Source organism: Balaenoptera borealis (assembly GCF_965194805.1).
Source record: "Balaenoptera borealis genome assembly, chromosome: 6".
Lineage (NCBI taxonomy): Eukaryota > Metazoa > Chordata > Mammalia > Artiodactyla > Balaenopteridae > Balaenoptera > Balaenoptera borealis.
This window is the reverse complement of record NC_138863.1, coordinates 123,840,440-123,865,512: the sequence shown is the minus strand read 5'-3', so window position 1 is coordinate 123,865,512 and position 25,073 is coordinate 123,840,440. Positions and strand designations below refer to the sequence as shown.

Here is a 25,073-nt window from a genome sequence, read left to right as displayed (position 1 = left end):
CACTGCGCCACCAGGGAAGTCCTGAAAGAAGTCTTTTTTATGGCAAATAGCACATGAAAAGATGTTCAACAGTGTTAGTCATCAGGTAAATGCATATTAAAACCTCAGCAAGATACCACTACATACCTATTAGAACGGCTGAAAATATAAGTCTGACCACATCAAATATTGTCAAGCATGTAGAACTGCTGGTACATTCATACGTTCCTCACGGGGGTATAAAATGATACCACCACTTTGGAAAACAGTTTGACAGTTTCTAAAATGTTGAATATACACCAACACTATGATGCAGCCATTCCACTCTTCGGTATTTACTCAAGAGAAAAGAAAAAATAAACATACATCCATACAAAGATTTACACACAGATGGTCATAGCACATTTATTTTTTTAACATGGTATGGAAGTGTGCCATTTCCAAACTGGAGATAACCCAAATGTACATCAACAAGAGAATGTATAAAGAAAATGTGGTATGTATATACAAAGGATACTATTCAGCAACAAAAATAAATGAACTGTTGTCACACTCAACCACATGGATGAATCTCAAAATAACCATACTGAGTGAAAGAAGACAGGCAATCCTGAATACATATTGTGTGATTCCATTTGTTTAAAACTCTAAAAATGAACTGTTGTTCAGTGACAGAAAGTAGATCTGTGGTTGCCTGACTACAGGTGAGCTGAGAAGGGGATGAAAAATTATACAGAGTCATGAATAAACTTTAAATAGATATGTTTATTATCCTGAGTGTTGTAACATTTTTACAGATGTGCACATATAGCAAAGCTTATCATCTTATAAACTTTTAATGTGTGAAGTTGATTTTGTGTTAGTTATATCTCAATAAAGATGTTAAAAATACCATTTATAATTGTGTGACTCCAGGAACAATTTTTTAAATTTAATTTTTAAAATTTTATTTTTATTGAAGTATAGTTGATTTACAATACCATATTAGTTTCAGGTGTACAGCACAGTGATTCAGGTGTACAGCACAGTTCAGAATGATTACATTCTTTGTCAGATTCTTTTCCCTTATATGTTATTACTAAACAGTGAGTATAGTTCCCTGTGCTATACAGTAGGTCCTTGTTGGTTATCTGTTTTTCCAGGAACAATTATAATGTTAAGCAGTAGCAGATTGTTTACATGTGGCATGATATACTTGATGTACTGGATGTTATGCAATTATTAAGAGCAATGTTTTAGAATTAACATTTTTGACCTCAAATATTGTTCATACTATTGTTCAGTTAAAAAGAAAATTGACTAATGCAACGTCATTTGATAACAGAATAACATGTCCATATGACTGAAATAAATTTAGAGATTAAGCACTCAAAATAGTTATTTTTGAGTGCAAGTATTATGAGTAACTTTTATTTTTTCTTTGTAATACCTTGCATTTTCTCATTCTAGTCAAATAACTGTATGATAAAATATGTTCATAAAACATTATTGGTATGCAAAAATATTAGTTCAAAAGAGCTTCAATGACTCCTCTCAATAGGCAAGTGATGATTTTCCCATTTCACAGAGGTGAAAATTAAATCCCTTAGAGACAACTCACTTGCTTGATACCACACTATCGTTCTGTATCACTAAAGCGGACAGATTGACAGAACTTGATCACTTGCATCTGGTTTAATGTAGCAATCCCCAACCTTTTTGGCATTAGTGGACTGGTTTCGTGGAAGATAATTTTTCCACGGACGGAGGGCGGGATGGCTCAGGTGATAATGTGAGCTATAGGGAGCGATGGGGAGTGGCAGATGAAGCTTCACTCGCTCGCCGGCTGCTCACCTGCTATGTGGCCCCGTTCCTAACAGTACTGGTCGGTGGCCTGGGGATTGGGGACCCCTGGTTTAATGCATCTTCCATGATAACAGAGAAGTCCTATGCAAGCTAGATTTTTCTTTCATATTTTAACATTCTAATTCTTTAGACGGTCCTTAGAAATCCATCATGTATCTGAAAACTTCACAGAGAAAATCTATGGAATGGTTTATTAGCCACTTCACTCTGGTCTAAATAATGCAAACTTCACTTTGGTAATGTGAACCAGACTAAACATTTGCCTAAGAATATTGGTTCCTCTCATTCAATGTTCTTATTTTTTCCATTTGTACCAAGCAATGAAACACAACCAGTGGGTAGGCTGAGAGAGAAAGAGATGCTTACCATTTTTAATGATGGTTTAGATCTCTTCCTGCACACTCCAACCCTATTTTTTGAAAGGAGCAATTAAATGGTGTTGACCTCTACATGACTTCCACATAGTATTTTCAGAGCAGAACTGAGGCATCCAAAAACATTGAAATGACACTAATGGTCATTATGTTCATCAATGCCAAGTATCAGCAGTATAGAATCACTGCATGACAGCCTACGTTTACTAAGTGAAGGTATTTAATGACTATTATTTTATTGTTTTGCTGTATCAGAGCCAGGGATAACATTAACATACTGTTCATACTGTCCTTCATGTTATCCTATCAATTTTCTACCCCATGTATGTTGCAAAACATAAAATAAAAATAGATACCAATGAGATCATTTTACAATTATTCATTAGGGAAGTTTAGAAAGTTTTAATATTTTCTTATATACAGAAAATATTATCATCATACAAAAGTTTTAGAATACAGAGTCACATGACATTTAGAAATTATTTATACAATTGCACTGACAAATGATTGAAATAAGGATGCTTGTTCAACCTCACACACAGCTCTTGGCAGAAGCAAGCCATAACTTAGGTCTTCTGAATTTCAATTCTCTGAACAGTCTGTTAAAAGATACTGTCTAACTTTTCAGAAGAAACATCCACAGAGTTATCAGTTTTTAAATTAAACGAAAGTTAACAGCTGACTCTTCACCCTGTGTTGACCATTTTGCTAAATAAACTAGTTTGTACTTGTTGAAAATTTCAGAGTGTTAGGTTTTCTTAACACAAAGCAAGCATGAAAAATAAATTAATATTTACATTAGAAGAATGGATAGAATTATACACAAAGATTATATGAATAATATTAACAGCAGTAGTAAAAATGGCTCAGTTTATTTTTCACAGTCAAGATAAAAAATGTATTAATAATTCATTGAGTTGGCAACCTTTTTCTCATTATGTCATGAAAGATCATGATTCATAGATTTTCTCAATTATTTTTAGTTATTTTAAGACAGTAATGTATTTTTGGATTGGTCTAAAGTCCAAAAAATAATCTCTGGAACATACTCACTTTTGTAAGAAACATTGATAGAATATTTTGGTTAAACATGGTGAATTGAATATATATATTAGAGAGAGAGAGAGAGAGAGAAAGGTACTTACAAATGTCAGCTGATTGTTTGATTGTTTTCTGGCTGTTTTGTAGTTCTCTTGTTCCATTTTTCTTCTCTTGCTGCCTTCCTTACTTATTCATAATTGCTTCAAATGTAAATGGTTTAAATTTTACAGTCAAGAGACATAGAGTGGCTAAATAAATAAAAAAACTAGACCCAGTTGCCTACAAGAGACTCACTTTGACTTTACATATCCATGGGCTCAGCTCAAGTGACTGGATGGAAAAAGATATTCTATGCAAGTAGAAATCCATAGAGAGCAGGGAGAGCTAGACGTATATCAGATAAAATATATGTTAACTCAATAGCTATAGCAAGAGACAAGAGAATTATATAATGATAAAGGGGTCAATTCATGAAGAGGATATAACAATCAAAAATATATATTCACCCAACATCAGAGCACCTGCATATACTAAGGAAATACTAAAAGTTATGCAGGGAGAAATAGACAATACCACAATAATAGTAGAAGACTTTAATACTCCACTTTAAACAATGGATAAATCATCTAGACAAAAAATCAATAAGGAAACACTGGACTTAAACTGTACTTTAGCTCCAAAGTAAATAACAGATGTGTATAAAATATTCCTTCCAACAGCAGTAGAACACAGTTTCTTCTCAAGTGTACATGAAACATTCTTCAGGATAGATCATATGTTAGACCACAAAATAAGTCTTAGTAAATCTAAGGAGATTAAAATTATACCAAGTATATTTTTTCTGACCACAATGGTATGAAACTAGAAACCAATAACAAGAGGAAAACTGGACAATTAATAAATATTTGGAAATTAAACAGCAAACTCCTGAACAATCAATGGGGCAATGAAGAAAGCAAAAAATACAAATTTTAAAAATCTTAAAAAAGATGAAAATGGAAATACAACATATCAAAACTGCAGAAAAAAGCAGTTCTAAAAGGAAATTTATAGCAATAAATGTCTACATAAGAAACAAAGAAAAATCTCAAATAACCTAACTTTATAACTAAGGGAACTAGAAAGAGAAGAACTAAAGTAAGCCCAAAGTTAGAGAAAGAAAGAAATAACGGATCAGGGCAGAAATAAATGAAATATTGACCAGAAAAACAGTAGAAAAGACCAATGAAATGAATAGCTGATTTTTTAAAAAGATAAATGAATTTGACCCATCTTTAGTTAGACTAAGCAAATAAAGACCAAATTCTCAAATATCAGAAATGAAAGAGGAGACATTGCTACTGATACAACAGAAATACAACTCTAATTCAATATGATTACATTTTACTTATTTGACTACATCAGCAAAGACCTTATTTCCAAATAAGGTCACGTTCACAGGCATGACGGATTAGGACTTCAGCATATTTTTTTCACCAAACACAGTTCAGTTCACTATACAAGTCATGACAGATAAATAGCACAGTGATTTTTATCACGTTTACAGTTTTAAAAGTAAAAGTTTTTTAATGGTAGTATAACTTAACAAACTTAAAATACCTAATTTGTCAATGAACCATTCATTGAATTTAGTTAGTAAACAAATCATATATCCAGCTAGATGAAAAAAAAGGAGAACATTAATAAAACAAGAGTGGTCTCCCTTATGACCCACTCAAACATGTTCTATCCAATCAAAAGTTAGCCACTATCCTGATTTCAATGATCACAGGGTAGTTTTGTCGATTTTGAATATTCTATAAGGGAATCATACAATAAGTACTCTTATTTCTGAGAACTTTCATTGAAAATTATGTTCATTAGATCATCCTTGCTTTTGCATGCAACAGACCTACCAGGAGTGACTCCCCAAATGCTCCAAAACTGCCACAGGAGGGGAGCTACCACCATGAATGTGTCAAAATACTGAGTCCAAGAACAGATTATAGGAGGTGTGATTCTGGAATTAAAAGGGCTAAGTCTGGAAACTGTGATCACCATACTGCAACACTTTTTCAGAAAAACCTTACAACTCCTTACTGATTAGCAAAACCTACTCTGCATTAAGAAACATAGCTACAAATGGAGCAAAGGGGAATGCAAATTTTAACTTCCCATTCTCTGAAGCAGCAGAAGATCCCCAAGGAGGGGGGTGGAATGACAGTATAACGAGCAGCCCATAACATTCACCGCAGCAGTGAACAGAAAAACATACATAAAGGAGCGGAAGATGGCAGCGGGTTCCAAGAAATAAGAGGCTTATTAGCCGGAAGAAAAAGGAATGAAGAACATTTCAAGCAAATAGGAAAGAAAATGCCTGGCAGGTTCTGGGAACTACTATAAACTACTGGAGTCTAGTCTGAGATTATAAGATTTACAAAAATGGCATTGTAATCAAGGAAGAGACATGCTCCATTTTGGTTCCATCTTGTTTTTATTTTAATGAGCCCTGCCCCTTTATGGTATTAAAATAACGTTTTCATGTGGCAAAAATCTGAACTGAGCAAAATATAGACTATGAAAACACAGAGTCCTGTCCATCCCTCTCTTCTTTAGTTCCACTTCTCAGAGTCAACTCCTGCATTAGAAACATTGAAGTGTGTTCGCACACATAACTATGTATCCCCAAAGAGAGTATATAAATACATTCTATTCTGCATCTGGATTTTATCCTAGAGATGATTCCTGATTAGCACGTGTAAATCTAACTCATTTCAAAAAACAGTGGCTTAGTATGTCATCTAAATAATGTATCTCAGTATGTTTCATCAACCATCCATTCTGGTTATTTAAGTTGTTTTTGTATCTATACCTCTTCTACCTGTACTTTCTTGTACCTGTATATATAGATATACATATATATGTGTATACTTATCTGATATATATATATATATATATATATATATATATATATACACATACGTATATAACAACATACATATGTATATATGTATTTGTCTGAAAGATACATTCTAAAAAAGTAGAAATTTGACTGGGTCACATATGTTTATTTTATTATAAATTGTGATGTGTATTGCCAAGTCTTCCAGAGAGATTGTTCTAATTTTTCCTTACAACAACTGTGCCTCAGGGTGTCTATTTTTTTTTTTTTTACAGTTACGTCCACAAAATAAACCTTTGCAGTGTTTAATAAATTGCCTGGATTAATAAACATGTCAAGATTAATAAAAAGATAAAACATAAAATGTATTGTATTTTTACTTGCATTTCTTTACTTATGAGTGATGTTGGATCTGACCAGTTTGAATCTCAGAAAGATGTCTCTGGGAGAGCTGTATGGTGGAGGAAGTTTAGATTTGAGATTTATAGAGAAATCACACAATGAGGCAAATTAGAAATCATTTTCAATTAATAAAAAAATATATAAATGTTCCATAGATGGGAAGGGGATGGGATTTTTACCTAAGAAGAGTGTAGGAAGGGATAGACTATTAACCTATTGACATCTCCTATTCAAAAATATGTATAGCTTAAAGATGTTGAGATATTTAATTTTTTTTTTTCTTTTAAAATGATAACGACTTCACTTGACCTTTTGTTGGAAGCTGGCCCTAAATACCACAAGAAAGTACTGGCGAGAATCCCGACTCCCTCTGCTAATCTGCAAACCTACATGTGTGCCTGGAGAATGAATAGTTTGTGACACAGGCGATGTTGCTAGAAAGCCATCCACTGAGTTTGAGTGATGTGGCAATGGAAATGTACATAGTGTCATTTTAGGAGGTGGCTCTTCAAGAGACAGTGGAGGGACTTCCCTAGTGGTGCAGTGGTTAAGAATCCGCCTGCCACTGCAGGGGACACAGCTTCCATCCCTGGTCCAGGAAGATCCCACATGCCACGGAGCAACTAAGCCCGTGCGCCACAACTACTGAGCCTGTGCTCTAGAGCTCATGAGCCACAACTACTGAGCCCGCGTGCCACAACTACTGAGTCTGCTCTCTAGAGCCGGTGCGCCACAACTACTGAACCCACATGCCTCAACTACTGAAGCCTGTGTGCCTAGAGCCTGTGTTCCGCAACAAGAGAAGCCACCGTAATGAGAAGCCTGTGTGTCACAAGGAAGAGTAACCCCCTCTCGCCACAACTAGAGAAAGCCCACGCGCAGCAACGAAGACCCAATGCAGCTAAAAATAAACAAATAAATTTATTTTAAAAAATAAAAATAAGAGACATGATTTACAGAGAAAAAAAAAAAAAGCTGAGCATCAAAATATACTAACAGTTGGTAGTTTGGATGGAAAAGCCCACAGGATGACCCACTAAATAACCCCATTAATGTCCTTATCTAGAATGAGGCTATTTTTAAACAAAACAGGCTTGTGGGAAGATGGTTTATTTTCCTTCGTCCAGCAAAGGTCAACATGTGCTTTAAGTCTCTGGAAATATGACATGTCCTCTAAAAACCTGATGGTACAAATTTGAGAATTTCCACACTAGAAGAGACTAGAGTTAATCTATGCTGATAGCTTCTTATTTGGATAGAAAATGACACAGGTGGTGAAACTACTAAACATTCATACAGCAAATTATGAGAATAACTGGGAAAAGATAAGTATATTTTAACTCCTAGGCAGTCCTCTTAGGTCATATTAATAATTATCATATTGTTATGGTATCAGAAATAGCACAGCATTGTAGAAATTTAAAGTATCTAAAAATACAGATGTTGTGGTTGCATTGGCTATGGTATTAATGGAAGATCTAATGGCAACTATACTTAAATTATTAGTTATAAAGACAATATAAATTCAGCTAGCTAAATGTTATATGACACAGTTTTGTAAATATAAAACCAAAGCTTCTAATCATTTTTCCTCTAAAGAGCAGAATAAATCTTCTGTAGTCTGAATTATAAAGGCATATTGGCCAGCAATTTTATTTATTTGTCATCTACTATTTTTCCCGCTAACTATGCTATTTAATACCCTGTGAGACAGAGATGATGTAAGGAACGGTACTTTCTTACACACTGCCAAGTGTCATCCTGAGTGAGACTATAATCACACACATACTTACCCGGAATGTGCAGCACAGAATGGATGTCCCATATTCTTTACTCTGCAATGCTTGTTTATGATGTTTTAACTTTTAAGGCATTAGGAGAGTCATAATCATTCAAGCACCTAATAAGAAAATAATTAGAACAGAAAAAAAATTTAAACCATTTTAGTATTTTTGCATGATTTACAATGGTCCAATCAAAAGAACTTGTAAAATGGAACACATGTTTTGCATTAATACCGTTATGTTTTTGTTAAAACAAAAAAAATTCATTGATGATGAAATTGAATTTCAAAAGCCTCCTATTGTGTTTCTCTGTCTCTGCTGGCTTTTTCCTTACCTCTGGCCCAGTTCGTTATCAGTGAACTTGCTGGGGTAAAATTTTAAAAAGGCAAATCTGGCTAAAATCCTTCAAGTGCTTTCCATTGCATATGGGATTAACTTGGAATTCCTAAGCACAGCGTGCAAAGGCCCCAGGGAAGGCTGCTGATTTTTTTCCAGCCTGGGCCATCATCACCCCCACCTCTCACCTACCAAACTTCGCGCCGCCGAACTAAGTACGTTTCCCAAGAAGTTGCACGGCTACCTGTGGTCTTTCCTCTGCATGAAGGACTCCCTCCTCCTCAGGCCTGCTCTGTCTTTGTGATCACATATTTGTCTTTCAAGGGTCCACACAAGCACCATCTAATCTATGAGGTATGTCCCAGCTATCCAAGTAAAATCATTGTTTCCCTCCTTTCTGCCCTAACCGTATGCACTGGATATTTGTAGCTGCTTTTTCCCCTTACACCCTTTTCCCCTTTGGGAGACTCTGCCTGGTTGGTGCTATGAGGACTGAGATTCAGGACTCTCCTGAACAGCCAAGCACTAATGCCTCAAGCGCTGACCAGAAAAATTCTTCCAAGGAATCAGTAGCGGAACCATTGCAGGTAGTGTTATTATTAGGCTAGTGTTTCTAAATGTTTTCTCAAACAAGAGCTGGGGGGAAAAATCAGGGAAGATGTGAGATTGGGTGAGCTGGGAGCCAGGATTCTAGCTTCATGGATTAAGTGAATGATAAAGAGTGAAATCTCATGAGGAAAGGATCAGAGAAAAAGATACAGAAAGTCACAATTCAATTCCCATCCCTGGCTCCAATGTCTCTGCTCCTTTTCTGTTTTGCTCGGTAATTTCCTTTTTCTACTTTAAGCTAATTTGCATTGTGTTTCTTTTAAACCCAACAGAGTATTCATGGCACCAGAATTTGAAGACTTCTATCATAGTTATTATAAAATTTTATTCAAAGCATTTATTTCTATGCTTCTGACTCAACATTCTGAAGTCTAAATTTAACTACTTGCTCACTTTAAACGAATGTACTCCTTTCTGAAATTAAAAAGTAATTAAAGAAACACTCCTCTTGCCACACTGATGGTTATACCCAAGTGGCTGTGTTGAGTGGCAGAGTTTAAGGATGGACTTGGGCACCCGTGATAAAATTGCCACAATCTCATTAACTTTGAGACCTCCCTTGGAAACAAACTGGGGTGGTCAACAAAATTAATGTGGGCACTAAAAATGTGAACATTTTAGTCCTAACATTGCTTTCTCTGGCTTACTCTAGAATCCACTCTGCTAAGCATGTGCCATGGGAAAGTCATTAGAGTTTCTGCAGCAAGACTAGGGCTCTTGTCTTGTTAAAGGTGATCTAACATGGTGGGTACCTCTCCAGTCTCTGTTTCTTAATGGGGCAATCTGAGACTGCATATTCTCAGATGATAGTCAGAGGAGCAAAGGGCTTCTACAGAGTGGTCACCAGGTGCCAAGGGAAGTTAGAGGAAATCATCACCTGCTGTAACCCTTGGTACTAATTAGCCTCCTCCTCGGTAATTACCGGCAGTTACGCACAGTCCATTGTGCTCTGTGCTTAAGCTTGCAGAGAGCATTCTGCTGCTTTTTTGCTAAGTAGTCATAATGTCATATAGCTTGCAAAAGAAAACAAAGTATGTCCTGGCCATGCTTGCTTGCTTTAGAACATGAATGCCTTTCTAAACAGGATGGATGTCTTTTGAAGCAATGCCTTCTGTATTCAATTTCAATAGAAATGATTTCCAGGATGTGTCTCCTGGGGAATGGCAAGAGAAGGTCACTAGGTGATGAAAATGAAGATCCAGCAGGTGATAGCCTTTCCTAATTAAGACTGTTGATTAAGATCCCGGTGGAATCTCACTGTCCCTGTCACCATCAATATAGCCTGCAACATCTGAAATGGTCTGGGGATAAATACCAATTACAGCAAAAGGCTCACAGTGTTCTCTTAAGTGGTGATGATTTTGCCTGCTTCGAGAGAAGTATCTTTATTCAGATCCAGACTGAGTCTCATTGATCATGTAATTCAAATTTTTGTATTACAAATACGGAAGAGTCATAAAGACATTAGGCAGACAGGACAACATGTCCATAGCTAACTCATGACAGGGTCAAGACAAAAAGTAAACAACTGACAAACAATATACTTGTGACACCTCCTCACACCTATTTTGGAAGCATGCTGTTTCTTTTTTTTCTTTTTTCATTGAAGTTTACTATGTTGTGTTAGTTTCAGATGTATAACAAAGTGATTCGTATATATATATATTCTTTTTCAGATTCTTTTCCATTATATGTTACTACAAGATACTGAGTATAGTTCCCCATGCTATATAATAGGATCTTGTTTTTTTATCTATTTTATATATAGTAGTGTGTCTATGTTAATCCCAAATTCCAAACTCCTAATTTATCCCTCCTCCCTTTCCCTTTTGGTAACCATAAGTTTGTTTTTTATGTGAGTCTATTTCTGTTTTGTAAATAAGTTTATTTGTGTCATTTTTTTTAGACTCCACATATAAGTAATATCATATGATATTTGTCTTTCTCTGTCCGATTTACTTCACTCAGTATGATAACCTCTAATTCCATCCATGTTACTGCAAATGGCATTATCTCATTCTTTTTTATGGCTGAGTAATATTCCATTGTATATATGTACTACATCTTCTTTATCCATTTATCTGTCGATGGACATTTAGGTTGCTTCCATGTCTTGGCTATTTTAAATAGTGCTCGAATCTTGCTCTGTTAATCATCTAATGCTTTCCTATAACTTTGAGTCTTTCCCTCTCTGGCTGAGACTTCTCAACATTCTGATATACTAAAAAAATTTTAAAAGGAAATCAACTTTGACTTTGTATCCTGCTCCACCAGCTCTGTTCTGTCAATGTTTTTCCTTTTCCTCCTACACCGCCCACCCTAAACACACACACTCACCACCTTTATTCACTGGGGCCTGTCTTCTGTCAAATGTCATGACTGTTAACCCAAGGTCATCACTGATTTTGAACTGTTAAAGTCCAAGAACATCTTTGTAAATTCCTTCTGGATTTCTATATAACATTGATGGGGATGCTTATTCAGCCATCTTAAACATTCTCCTTGGCTTTCTGCCACCACTTTTCCTTGGCTCTTCTCTGGGAAAATTTCCCTCTGATTTTTCTCGACAGACATCACCAGTCATTCTTCCTCTGTCTTAAATACTGGTTTTCCCACATTCTGTTTTTAACCTTTCTTCCCACCGTTTGTGTTCTTGTTGCTTTCATTCAACCTGTCCCAGGCTTCAACAAACCCAGATGTGTCCCTGGAATCTGGAGGCCTCTCTGCAATTGCTAATCTGCCATCTGCACTTGGGTAGTACTCATAAACACACATCACATACACTCACACACCCCACATACACAGAGAACCTCAAACACCACTCACAAACTGAAAGTCGTTAATCCCCCATCCCTTACCTCCAAACTAGCTTCTTCTCCTGGGTGTCAGCCTTGTTGAATGGAATCACTATTCATGCAGTTACCTAAGGGAAGCACCTGGCAAGATTCCCTGACTTTCTTCTCTCCCTTCCTCCCAACATCCATTGGTCCCCAACTTCTTTCATTAAAATATCTCTTGAATTCTGTCCTCCTCTCCAATCCTACCCTCAACCTCAGTCACTGCTTCACTGCAGATCTTTGTCATGTTTTGCCTACTTATCACTACTTCCTAATGGTTTCCCTTTTATCATTCATCTTTGTCCAATCTACCACCTCACTTCCTGTAAGAAGAGTTTCTACCATAGAAAGAAGTAGAAACAGAAATTTTGTTATGTGCCCACCTAAAACCTTCAGTTCTAGGTTTTGGGTTCAGTTCAGTCTCTCACACCTACAAGACAGCTTTTTCGTGATGTCAAAGCTGAACGTTTGTCAAGCCTCCTTTGTCTGGAAACACTAGGTCCTTTTTCCAATTCTTAAGGAGAATTGACCACCTGATACACGCTGAGGACACTCATGTAATTCTAGTAGAGAACTGTCAGCACACATGTACTGGTATTTGTGTGTTTATCTCCTTTCCTCAGTATACTTTATGTCTTTGATGGGTGGGACTTTCTATGTGTATATGTGTATGTGTGTGCCTGTGTGTATGTCTACATATTTTTCCCATTTCCTAGCACAAAGTTTAAAAAATTGTTTTAGGTTTTAAAGAATTGTTTTAAACATATTTCAACAAAAATAGTTTAGAAAGGATGGATGATCTTGTGTACCTACACACATATATGGACATATATTGTGTGCAAATCTATATCTGAATATATCAGTCAACTCTCGTGCACCAGTTCATCTCATTTTGGCCTCCCCTATCTCTTATCCCAGCCATCACTGTGGAGGCCAGTTCTGTGCAGACCCCAAGTGAGTTCAAACAGAAGCAACCCAACAGGGTCTTGCCTCATAGCCTAAGCTCCTCTTGCTTCCCCCTGTGGAAGTCTGCTGGGTACCCATGCATGCACAATCTGGAAGTGGGGGTAAAGGGGTCCTAAGTCTTCAGAGGGAAAACTTTTGACCAGTGGAAATGACAGCCCATGGATAAATGTGTCCCTTTATCATCTGGAATTCACTTCCTATGCCTCATTCCACGTGAAGACCTTTGCTGAAGGTCTTGGAGGAGCAGAGCACCTGCAATGGTGGGCACACCTTTAACTCACCCTTACATCAGTCCTCCGACCTCCCTCCATCACCTCCCATCTTCCACTTCTGCTCCTGGGAATTACATTCTCCACCAATATTCAGATCTAAGCAGTCATTTCAGGCTCTGGCTTTTGGGAGAATCATAGGTTGAAACAGTGACTAATGGTACCACTAAGAAATGTAACTTCAGATTTTATTAGGTTATCATCTTCGTACTACAGTTTTCCAGAAAAATAAATTTCTGGTTTTAGAAAAAAATATGTTTTCAGGCAATTTGTTAGCTTGATGCAGTAAATTTATATGTGGATATAGATGTATAGTCAGTATATGATTTGAGTCTATTGGGGGAAAATAAATTTTCCTCTACCCTTATAAGTTCTCCTGGCTGGTAGAATAATTAAATTGACATGAGACAGATTAATGGGAGAAAGCCAGACAAGTTTAATAACAGGTATGCATGGGAGAGACGCAGGAAAACTGGGTAACTCACCAAAATGGCTGAAGGCTTCCCCTTAAATCATCTTTAGGTAAAGACAAAAGAGGATGTTGGGGGTAGGGGTTTGGGACTTCGAAATGGAGGAAGGCAATTGACATGGAGATGGAAAAGCAAATGTTTGATACATAAATATTTGCTGGGTCATCAGAGATAATGGGACAGAGAGGGGACTCTGAGCTCTGAGAGTTTCCCCATCACAGCTGGCTCAGTCTTTGAAGGTATCTCTGGTGATAACTCTATTCCAGGAACAGGCCTTTGATCTAAATTATTTTTAGGCATTTAGGGAGAAGATAAAAGTTTCTTCCTGAGTATGTTGGGCCTTGATTGTTTTCAGCTTGAAATAATTTGCATGGCAGAGACATTTGAGGGTGGCAAATTTTGTACCCCTACAAGTCTCACCTCTACTATTCAAAAGTTATTTAACATGATCAATTTAATTATCACAAGAAACTTCAGATTTGGGGATTTCTTAGTTTTTAAAAATTTATTTTACTGAAATATAGTTGATTTAAATGTTGTGTTACTTTCTGGTATACAGTAAAGTGATTCAGTTATATATATATGTATGTGTGTATATATATATATATATATATATATATTTTCATATTCTTTTCCAGTATGGTTTATTATAGGATATTGAATGCAGTTCCATGATCTATACAGTAGGACTTTGTTGTTTATCCATTTTATATGTAACAGTTTGCATCTGCTAATCCCAAACTCCCAATCCATTCCTCCCTCCCCACCCTTCCCCCTTGGCAACCACAAGTCTGTTTTCTATGTCTGTGAGTCTGCTTCTGAATAAACTTCGGTTTTTGTCAACAACAAGATAGCGTTGATAATAATCCACGCCCAGGGCTGGTTTGAATCTCAAATGCAATAATGGATGAAAAGTGCCTCTCAGAACCTGAAATTGCAAACATGCAGTTCTGTCCTTCATTTCCTAAGAAAGCATTTTTGTAAAGGTGCACAATTACCAACCAGAGAAAAACAAACTATTGTCATTCATTATAACTATGACTTTCACTTACAAGAAATTAAAATTAGTTTCATTCATTTAGTGACACTTCAATTTTGAATATTTACTTCCATCATTACGGTTTTCTTAACATTTTGTTCTTTAATGGCTTAAGTTTACTCACGTTGATCTCATAGAAGCTAAGGAGTTGCTCTTAGCATAAAATATTTTTTTTGGTCTCAACTGCATTACTTTAGAAGTGAAGGTAAGGAAGTTCACAAGAAGACATAGAGTTCTTATCACTTATATCAGCACTTTCATTTTTCCATTTTCTTCCCTTTTTTAAGTCATAAAAGTAGGCTGCAATAACATTCCCAAAACCGTACTGTGCTAACAGATGTGAAAATAACCGCCAATTCGACTGACGGACAGCAGAGTGCTAACCTGGCATGTCCTGAAATGCTGATTCATTAATTAATGTACAAAAAATTGAATTCAGCATATGCAAGGAATCTGACACCTGTCTATTTAAAATGGACGAGAAAACAGGTGAACAGACGTCAAGTGCACTAATGTTCAGACCCACCTATTTCCGCTCAAAAAGAATGCAGCTCCTTTATCTTTGCAGCAAGAATGATTTTATTCCATACAATAGGAGTTCCACCTATGATAAAGGGCTTCACTTTGACTATTAAATGGTACTGCTCCATAGATAAAATACATGGGAATGACACAGAAATAGCAATAGCAATTTTTTCTTGGTATTGCAATTCTGAGTTGTGTATATTGCCCCAGCATGAATATCTTTGAGAATACTTTACACGTCTGACAAGTATTTGTCAAATTATCTTAAATACAGCCACTTTGATCCTCAAAATAATATGCTTTACTGGTTCTTGATCTTCTTGAGGGTCTTTATTGCCATAGTGTTTGGCTGCTAGAGATTGCTGTTTATAGAATAAGTGAATGAATGAATCTATCACAGACATTTCATTGTAGGTGTGTGGGGTCTTTGGTTTGAGCCAAAAGCCACTTGGATACTGCTCAGAAATATGCTGGAGAGACTGTGATTTCCACATGGTAAACTGTCAAATCACTTCTCTAATCTGACAAGTGATAACATAATTCTATACCTGGTCTCAGCCTACACGTTTGGAATCACTTTCTCCTTCATCACTTACAGTTTACTTAATAGTCTTGTCACTTCTTCCTTCCTAGGGTCTCAGATTCACCAATATTTTTATCTCCTTGTGAGCTTCATTATGCAGATCCTGTACACTTCTTGCTTGGATGGCTATACCTGCCTACACTGAGCTCTCCCTCCTGCCTTTCTTTTTCTTCTCTGCCACTGACCCATTCCCTGACATTTGCTTAATCTACTTTAAATGCCATCTTTCTTATTTGTTACCTTCACTGAAGAACCTACAATGCCTCTAGCCTATAAATACCTGCATCTTTATTATTTTGTTTGAGTTTGTCAGCTACAGAAAAGTATGAAGGACAAAGTTTAAATGCCCCCAGTTCCCAATACATCCCAGCTACCATGGGTTTCCATTTCCCTAGGATAAGAGTCAGATGCCTCTTACAACACAGCATGCCACAGCTCCCGTAGGACCTGCCTTCTTTCTCAGTATTGGGTTGAAAACTACATTCCTACTGCATTGAATTGTTTTCATTTATCTCATGATGTCCCTGTTCTTCTTGCTTTTTCTGATTTTTTTCCTGGACTTTTTTTTTCCCCTCACTCTACACTTCACTTAGCTCATTACATCCTGTTAATTTGCTTAGGACACATCTTGCTGACGGATACACAAACTACGAGACAAAGCACAGATGCTCACAGACACAGTTCATAGCCATAGCAGCTTGATGCTGAGATGCAGGATGCAGTTCCAGGGAAGAAGCTTGGTGGCTCCACTCTCACTGCTGCTCGGGATGCAAACTGCCTCTGTAACAGCTCCCTGCAAAACGATCCTTGGACGCTATTTTCACTTTCAGACTTTTTTTGTAAAAGTGAAAATCCTCTTCGGATTTCTTGCAGTTAGTGAAAACAGGTACTTATGTAGGTCTTTCATAAAAGTGAAGTGCTGTAAAGCAAACTTTTGAAAAGTGAGGGATACCTGTATAATCATATTCAAACCATATACAAGTTCAATTTTATATTTTTCAATTATAATTCATATAATTGCATTGTTTCTAACAATTTCAATAGTACATATTTCCAACAAAATATTACCTAGTACTGGAGGCAGTGACTATTCTTACGTAGCTCCTGCCAAAGTCATCTTTGTTTTCCCATTAGGTGAAATGCTGGTTTGGGTCTGGAAAACCTGGGCCTTTGATATCAGATTTATTTTACCACTAGGAATAGTCCCAGTATATTGCATTTTTAGACCATTTTTCCTCAATATACCCCCTTAAAATGAGGCAGATTTCCTCCAATAACAAAATATTCATTCACATTCCTAAGCTTTGTTTATAAAGCTTCATTAGTGTTCAGTTAGGTTTTCTCTGTCAGACTCATCTATGTATTTAAAATCCATTTTTGAGTCTCATACCAAATATGCATTTTTCAGAAAAAAAAACTGAACTAGTAAACTGAGATATAAAGTCTTCTTTCTGAATCATAACCATTACATTCTTGGGTTGTTAGTATTTGATCTTTGTATTTTTCCCCCTCTTAATTTGGAGATCCTAGACAGCACTTTGTCTCTTAGTGGTCACATAGCCATCTCTTCCACTATAAACATTTATGATGTTTTTCCTTTCAACCTAATACCACATAATTAGTCTCAAAAGCATGCTTTGTTTTAACACATTATTTAAGTTATTTAGAGCATGTAACCCACTGAAAGCATCAGTTATTAAATACAAAGTGTTATGGACTTAGGGATCAGAATAAAGGAAAGAAATAGATTCTGCAAAAATGTACCTGACTGTATAAGAGGATTCAAGAATTTATGTTTGTAACATATACAAACTATGGACTATGTATACAGCAAAGACTTTGTTGCTTATGTTAGTTATCTATTGCATTTATATATTCATGTGAAATTTAAAAAGTGATTCCACATATATTCTTCTATTTGTTTTACAAAGACATGCATACAAAGATGGACATTTCATCATAACATTGATTCTTAATAGCAAAAATAGAAATCATCTATATGATCATAAATGCATGATCATTTATATAAATTATGATCCAGATAATAAAGAAAATATACAGACATTAAATATTCTGTCAGCATGCATTTTTAAAATTTATTTTATTGAAATATAGTTGATTTATAGTGTTGTGTTAATTTCTACTTTACAGCAAAATGATACATTCTTTTTCATATTTTTTCCATTATGGTTTATCACAGGATATTGAATTAGTTCCCTGTGCTATACAGTAGGAACTTGTTGTTTATCCATTCTCTGTATAATCAACATGCATTTTTTATATGAAAAATATTTGCAATACCTTCTTACATAAAGGAGCTTCAAAATATGATGCATACTTTAATTTTACAAATATATGCACATGGTATTAGTTTTCTATGGATGCATGACATATCACAGTTTATTAGATTAAAATAATACGTACTTACTATATCATAGTTTTGTGGCTCAGAAGTCTACCACAAGGTGACCTGATTCTCTGCTCAGGGTCTTACAAGTCCAAAGTCAAGATTTAGCATGGGTGCATTTCTCTTTGAAGGTTCTGCAAAAGAATTCATTTCTGAAGTCATTTACATTGTGGGCAGAATTCAGTTGTTTGTGGTGGTAGGACTGAGCTCTCCATTGTCTTGCTACATGGCTCTCTTCATCTTTAAGCCAGCAATGGCCAGTTGAATGCTATTCATGATGCTCATCTCTGAATTCACCATTTTGCCTTCTGTTGCTGCTTTTAAAGGCTTGTGTGAGTTACGTTAGGCTCACTCAGATAATTCAGGATAATCTTCCTATCTTAAAGTCAACTGATTAGCATCCTTAATTACATTTGCAAAGTACCTTTTGCCATAGAGCAACATATTTTTTCACAGGGGTTAGAATCTTCTTGGGCGCCACAATTCTGCCTGCCACACACGTTATCATATATAGCTAAAACAATATATAGTCTGACATTTATGATTATATTAGAATGGTGATATTATTGGTGACTTTTTTTTTCTATGTCTACTAATTTTGTTTTTCAGCTAAGTGAATATGTTGCTTGTGTGTGTTTTTTCAGGGAAAAAATGTACAGGTTATCTGTGTTTAATAGATGAAGATTATTCAGCCCTGACTATTGTCCATGGATACAGCATTGCTGACTTTGTAGTTTGGATCTAAAAGCATGCTTTCTGACTGCTGTTCTAATTCTATTCCCCAGGCATCCTGACACTGGACAAGGACTACCTCTCTGAAACGTACATGAATGTGTTGTCAAGAATTGGTATGAAATGGGATATGATAGAACAAGTTTAATGATATGAATGTCCAAAGCCCTAGGTTCATGTGTGTGTTTCTTTACAGTGTGTAATAAAATGGGTGGCTCTATGGGAAATCAGATGTGTCCAGGCCTTATAATGAGATGCTTGGCTGGGGCTCTAATAAGATGCCTTGCTGGGAGCATGTAATTAGACATTTGACTTGGTGTATGTAGTCAGAGGTGTGACTAGGAGCATAATTAGTTTGAGTGTTGAGAGAGAGTAACGCTATGTACAGATGGACGGCAAAAAGATGCTCAGGCAAGCCTTGTGGGAAATGCATGGGAACTGTGATTATTTACACACTGAGAGGGAAATGAGGCATGCGTGACCGTTCCCTTGGGATTCAAGGGTGACGTGATCTCTTAATAGTGTGTGGTCATTCATTAGGATGAGGCTATGGGAATAGATTTACCTGTGTGGCATAGAGGGTTGAGCATGGACTCTGCTGTCACACTGCCCAGGCTAGGATCTCTGTCTCATCTCTACAAGGACAACCTCAGGCAAGTCACATATGTTCTCCCTGTCTCTGTTTTCTGTCTGTAAAATTTGAAAAGCCATGCTACTTACCCCATGGGGTTGATGTGAGGATTAAATGAGTCAGTGCTTGGAAAGTGTTGAAAGCAGTGTCTGACATATAGGTAAGTGTGCTCTATAAGTGTTAGCTGTTATGGAGTGCCAGGACCTATAAGTGCAGTATTGGATTTAATCCTTCTTACAACTCTGCAAGGAAACAGAAGCTTGGAGGCATTCACTCACTTTCCCCAAATCACACAAGTAGCAATTAGCCAGAAGGAATCTACTGTGTGACAGCAGATTTATGGTTTGAAGTGTATGATACCCATTGCTGAAAGAGAAGATGGAAACCTGTGAACCAGATTCCTTGGGGAGCGATGAGGAGGAAAGAATGAGTAATAGAGCTGAGTTGATAGAGCTGGTAGAGAACTGGCTGCATCCTGGGCCTCGGTTTCCCATCTACATATTAAGGAATAACAACCCCATCTCTTAGGTGGTCTTAAAAGTTAAAAGTGAAAAATATGTTAAAGAGTTTAAAATAGTGTCTGTTACATGGTATGTTTTGGTCAGTTAGGATAGTGTTTGTCTGCAGGTAACAAAAAATATGACCCAAAGTGACTTAAGTATGTGTTGATTTGCTATCACTAATTTAGAAATCTGGGTATAGACAAGTGAGGGCTGAAATGGACGTGGCAGAGTCCTTCAAGGACTCAGGCTGCTGTTCTCTTCCTGATCTGCTGTGCTTATCATATGACAATCTCTCCACTGGTCACAACTTTGTGCCTTCCCCTCTAAACATCAGACCTGGATTTCAGAAAAGAGAACAGGAAGGGTGGGATTTGGAGGACAAAGAACCTCTATGCAGGTCAGTTAGCCTGCATTATAAAAATCTCCATGTTCTAAACACTGCCTTCTGCTTACTTCTCATTAACTATTGATCCATGAGAGTTTGGTAAAGTGAGTTTTTAGCTTTCCACTGTACATATACTGAAGTCTTAATAGCTTTCTGGTGGATTGGTAGGTGGTCTTTATTTATCAAGGATATTACTCTTTTGTCATCATTTAAACTGTAAACATTAAGGTAAACCTTAATGACAGAGTAATTAGTTTTTCACCAGAAAACCTTGGCAAATTTACAAAACTTCAGGGGAAGGATAAATCATTCTTCATGCAGGAGAGGTTGTTATTCTACATGAAAATTACATGTAGAATATCTTCCGTATTTTTGTGCTTTATATAAGGTTACAAATAGAACTAACAATCTATCCCCTCCCACCCAAAGCATATTTGATATTTCTTCCTTTACTTCTACTTAAAATAGGAGGAGCTGCATTTCTATTGTAGAAATCTACTAGCGGTTACATAACAAACCAAATCAACAAATTAATTTATCTCTGAGAATGTAAAGAGTTAAGCCTCTCTGAGCATTCCACAGGAGGCATATTACAAACTCAAGGACTCCACAGTGGTCATTAGCTGTATCTCCATGGAGCCATTGGTGGCCTCACTCCTTCATCCCTTTTCTCTAAACTTGAAAAGGAAATTTATTGCACAGTACAAATTATCTATCTGAAAAGAATCTTCACCTCAGACCGGGCACTGCTGTGAATTTCTCCTTTGATGATGAAAAGGTGAGGGTGGATAATATATTATTCAGGTTAGTCTAAGTTATACTGTAGTAAAATAAAACCTCCACATTTTAGTAGTTTAACAAAATCAAAGGATTATTCCTATTCATGTGAGGTGTCCATTGAGGGTTGGCAAGCGGAGCTCTGCTTACCAAAAGCCGTCAGAGATACAGGTGGACCAGGGCAGCACCATCTTATCACGTCATTTTCTCAATACAAGGGTCAGGATTTATTACAACTTCACAGAGACGGCTGGAGAGTCAAGCACAGACTATTAACTGGAAGTGACATGTATTATTTTTTCTCAGATTTTTTTATCCAAAACTAGTCACATAGTCATGTATCCAGAAGTAAGGAAGAACTGAGCATCAGTGAAATTAGTTAGATCGATCCCAGCTATTATTCTGCTTCATTTTTTCCAAACTCTTAAAGGAAAAACAAAGCTTATACTTGCTTTATTCACTTTTTTACTCCCCTCTTACTCTGCCTCTCCTGAGAAAGCTGTAATAAAAGGTCAACAAGGGCTGACGTATCCCCACCCCTTTGTCCTTAGAACCCACAGAACATTCCTAAAATAACTTTGCTAAACACTTACTCCTAAAATTCTGTTCACTAGGTATCATTTATTTAAATGGTTCTCCAAGCTCCTTAGCGTGACCTGACTCTCACCTCATTTCATTATTATCCTAGGACTTTTTATTCTATTTTGTTTTATTTTTCCTTGCTTCCTCCCCTCCCTCCCGGTGCCTGCTTGCCTATTTCCCTCCCTCCCTCCTTTCCTTCCTTCCCTCCTTTTCTTTTCTTTATTCCCTTTTTTGACTTTCTTTTTGCAGTTGTATGGTCATAACTTTGCTAATTTTTGTTCTTAGTTTTGTTGGGGGATTACAATTTTCATATTTATTTAGAAATTTTAGAAATCAAAGAAGAATAATAAATGCTTAATAAGGTAGTTTTTATATTTCAGCTTCTTTTCTAGTGTTTAGCTAATTTCTTTTTGTGATATTCTTAACCATTTTTAAGTGGACAATTCAATGACATTAAGGACATTCTCATTGTTGTTCAACCATCACTGGCATCCATCTTCAGAACATTTTTCATCTTCCCAAACTGAAACTTAAAAAGTAAAAAACAAAATTAAAAAACATCTCCTCATTCCCCACTGCCCCCAACCCTGGGAACCACCATCATATTTTCTATGTTTATGAATTTGGCTTCTGTGTGTTCATCACATAAGTAAAATTACAGTGTTTTTCCTTTTCTGACTGAATTACTTCACTTAGCATAATGTCATCAAGGTTTATCTGCGTTGCAGCATGTGTTACAATTTCCCTTCTTTATAAGTCTGAATAGTATTCCACTGTATGTATTTATCACATTTTGTTTATTCATTCATCTATTGATAGGCACTTGGGTTACTTCAGCCTTTTGGATGTTGTGAACTGTGCTGCTATGAACATGAGTATACAAATATCTGCTCCAGTCTTCTTTCAATTCTTTTGAATATATAACCAAAAGTGGAATTTCTTGTAATTCTCTTGATATTTATTAATATGGCAATTGTACATTTACTTTTTTGAGTAACCAGTATGCTGTTTTCCATAGTTCCTACACCATTTTACATTTTTACCAACAATGAACAAGGATTCCAGTTTCTCCACATCCTCACCAATACTTGGCATTTTCTGTTTTGATATTAACCTATCTCGTAATTTTGATTTGCACTGCCCTAATGATTAGTGATGTTGAGCATTTCATCACGTGCTTATTGGTCATTTGTATATCTTCTTTGGGGAAATGTCTATTCAAGTTCTTTGCCCATTTTTGAATTGTACTTTGTGTTTGTTTGTTTTTGAGTTGTAATTCCTTATAGATTCTGGATTTAACCCCTTATCAGACATGTAATTTGCAAATGTTTCTCTCATTTCATGGACTGATTTTACACTGTGTTGATAATGTCCTTTGATACACAAAAGTTTTTAATTTTGATGTAGTGCAATTTATTTTTTTCTTTTGTCGCCTATACTTTTGGTGTCATGTTTTAAAAAATTGCCAAATAATGAAGCTTTTTCCTTAACATTTTTGAAATAATTTTTTTGTTTTTAGCTCTTCCATTTATGTCTTTCGTCCATTTTGAGTTAATTTTTTTTTTTTATGTGGTATAAGGTAAGGATCCAATTTCATTCTTTTGCATGTGAATATCCAGTTTTTCCAACACTATTTGTTGAAATGACTATCTTTTTTTCCCATTGAATAGTCGTTGTACTAGTTCATTTGACCATATATGCAAGGTTTTATATCTGGGTTATCTATTCTTTTCCATTGGTATATATGTTTTTCTTTATGTCAGTACCAAACAGTTTTGATTACTGCTGCTTTGCAGTAAGAATTTAAATCAGGAATTGTGAGACATCCTACTTTGTTCTTCTTTTTCAGTATCATTTTGACCACTCAGGGTTCATTGAGATTTCATATAAATTTAAGGACAGAGTTTTCTACTACTGCCAAAAAAAATTAGGTTTTTTTTCTGTAGGGACTGAATCAAATCTGTAGATCATCTTGTGTTTTATTGATATCTTTAGCAATAAGTCTTCTGGTTTATGAATACAGATGTCTTCCTATTTATTTGTGTCTGTAATTTCTTTTAGGAACGTTTTGTACTTTTCAGTGTACAAGTCTTTCAGTTCCTTAGTTAAGTTTTTTCCAAAGCATTATTTTTTTTTTATTTGACTATATAAAGACATGGAATTGTACTCTTAATTTCCTTTCAGATTATTCATTGTCTGTATACAGAAAAATAACTAATTTATTGGTGTTAATATTGTATCCCCAAACTTGACTGAATTGGTTTATTATTTCTAACACTTTTTTTTGGAATCACTAGGTTTTCCACACATAGGATCATGTTGTCTGTGAATAGCAATGATTTTACTTCTTCCATTACAATTTGGATGTGTTTTGTCCTTACCTAATTGCTCTGGCTAGGACTGTGTTGAATAGGAGTGGTAAAAGTAGTATCCTTGTCTTGTTCCTAATCTTAGGGGAAAAGCTTTCAGTCTTTCACCATTGAGTATAATGCTAGCTGTTTTTCATATGTGGACTTTATTATGTTGAGGTACTTTATTCCTAGATTATTTTTTTCATCATGAAAGTGTGTTGAATTTTTTTCAAACTTTTTTTTTTCTACATCAATGGAGTTTATGTATGTGTACTTTTCCTTCATTCTGTTAATGTCGATATGTTACAATGATTGATTTTCAAATGTTGAATTATCCTGGAATTTCAGGTATAAATCCCACTTAGTCATGGTATATTATCATTTAATATGTTGTTGAATGACTGAATTTGGTTTACTGGTGTTTTGTTGAGGATTTATGCATCAATATTCTTAAGGGATATTGGTCTAAATTTTCTTATTGTGTAGCGTCTTTGTTCACCTTTGGTATAGGGACAACGCTGGCCTCAGAATGAGTTTGGAAGTATTCTGTCCTCGTCAACATTTTGCGAGAGATTGAAAAGGACTGGCACTTAGTCCCCTTTAAATGTTTGGTAGAATTCACCAGTGAAGCAATCTGGTCCTGGACTTTTCTTTTTGGGGAGGTCTTTTGAGTCTTGATTCCATCTCCTTAACAGTTACAATTCTATTCAGGTTTTCTCTTTATTCATGATTCAGTCTTGGTAGGTTGTGTGTTTCCAGTAATTT

General features: G+C 36.0%; 2 long non-coding RNA genes across 2 annotated transcripts in view; both read left to right on the top strand.

Annotated features, from left to right (window-relative positions):
• Positions 1-25,073, top strand: part of LOC309631499 — a 427,426-nt gene that overhangs the window by 86,686 nt on the left and 315,667 nt on the right. The gene's annotated exons all lie outside the window — the stretch shown is intronic.
• Positions 10,924-22,322, top strand: LOC309630673. The gene is made up of 2 exons (XR_014245876.1): positions 10,924-20,033; positions 20,086-22,322. It is a non-coding gene; the product is annotated as an uncharacterized lncRNA (long non-coding RNA).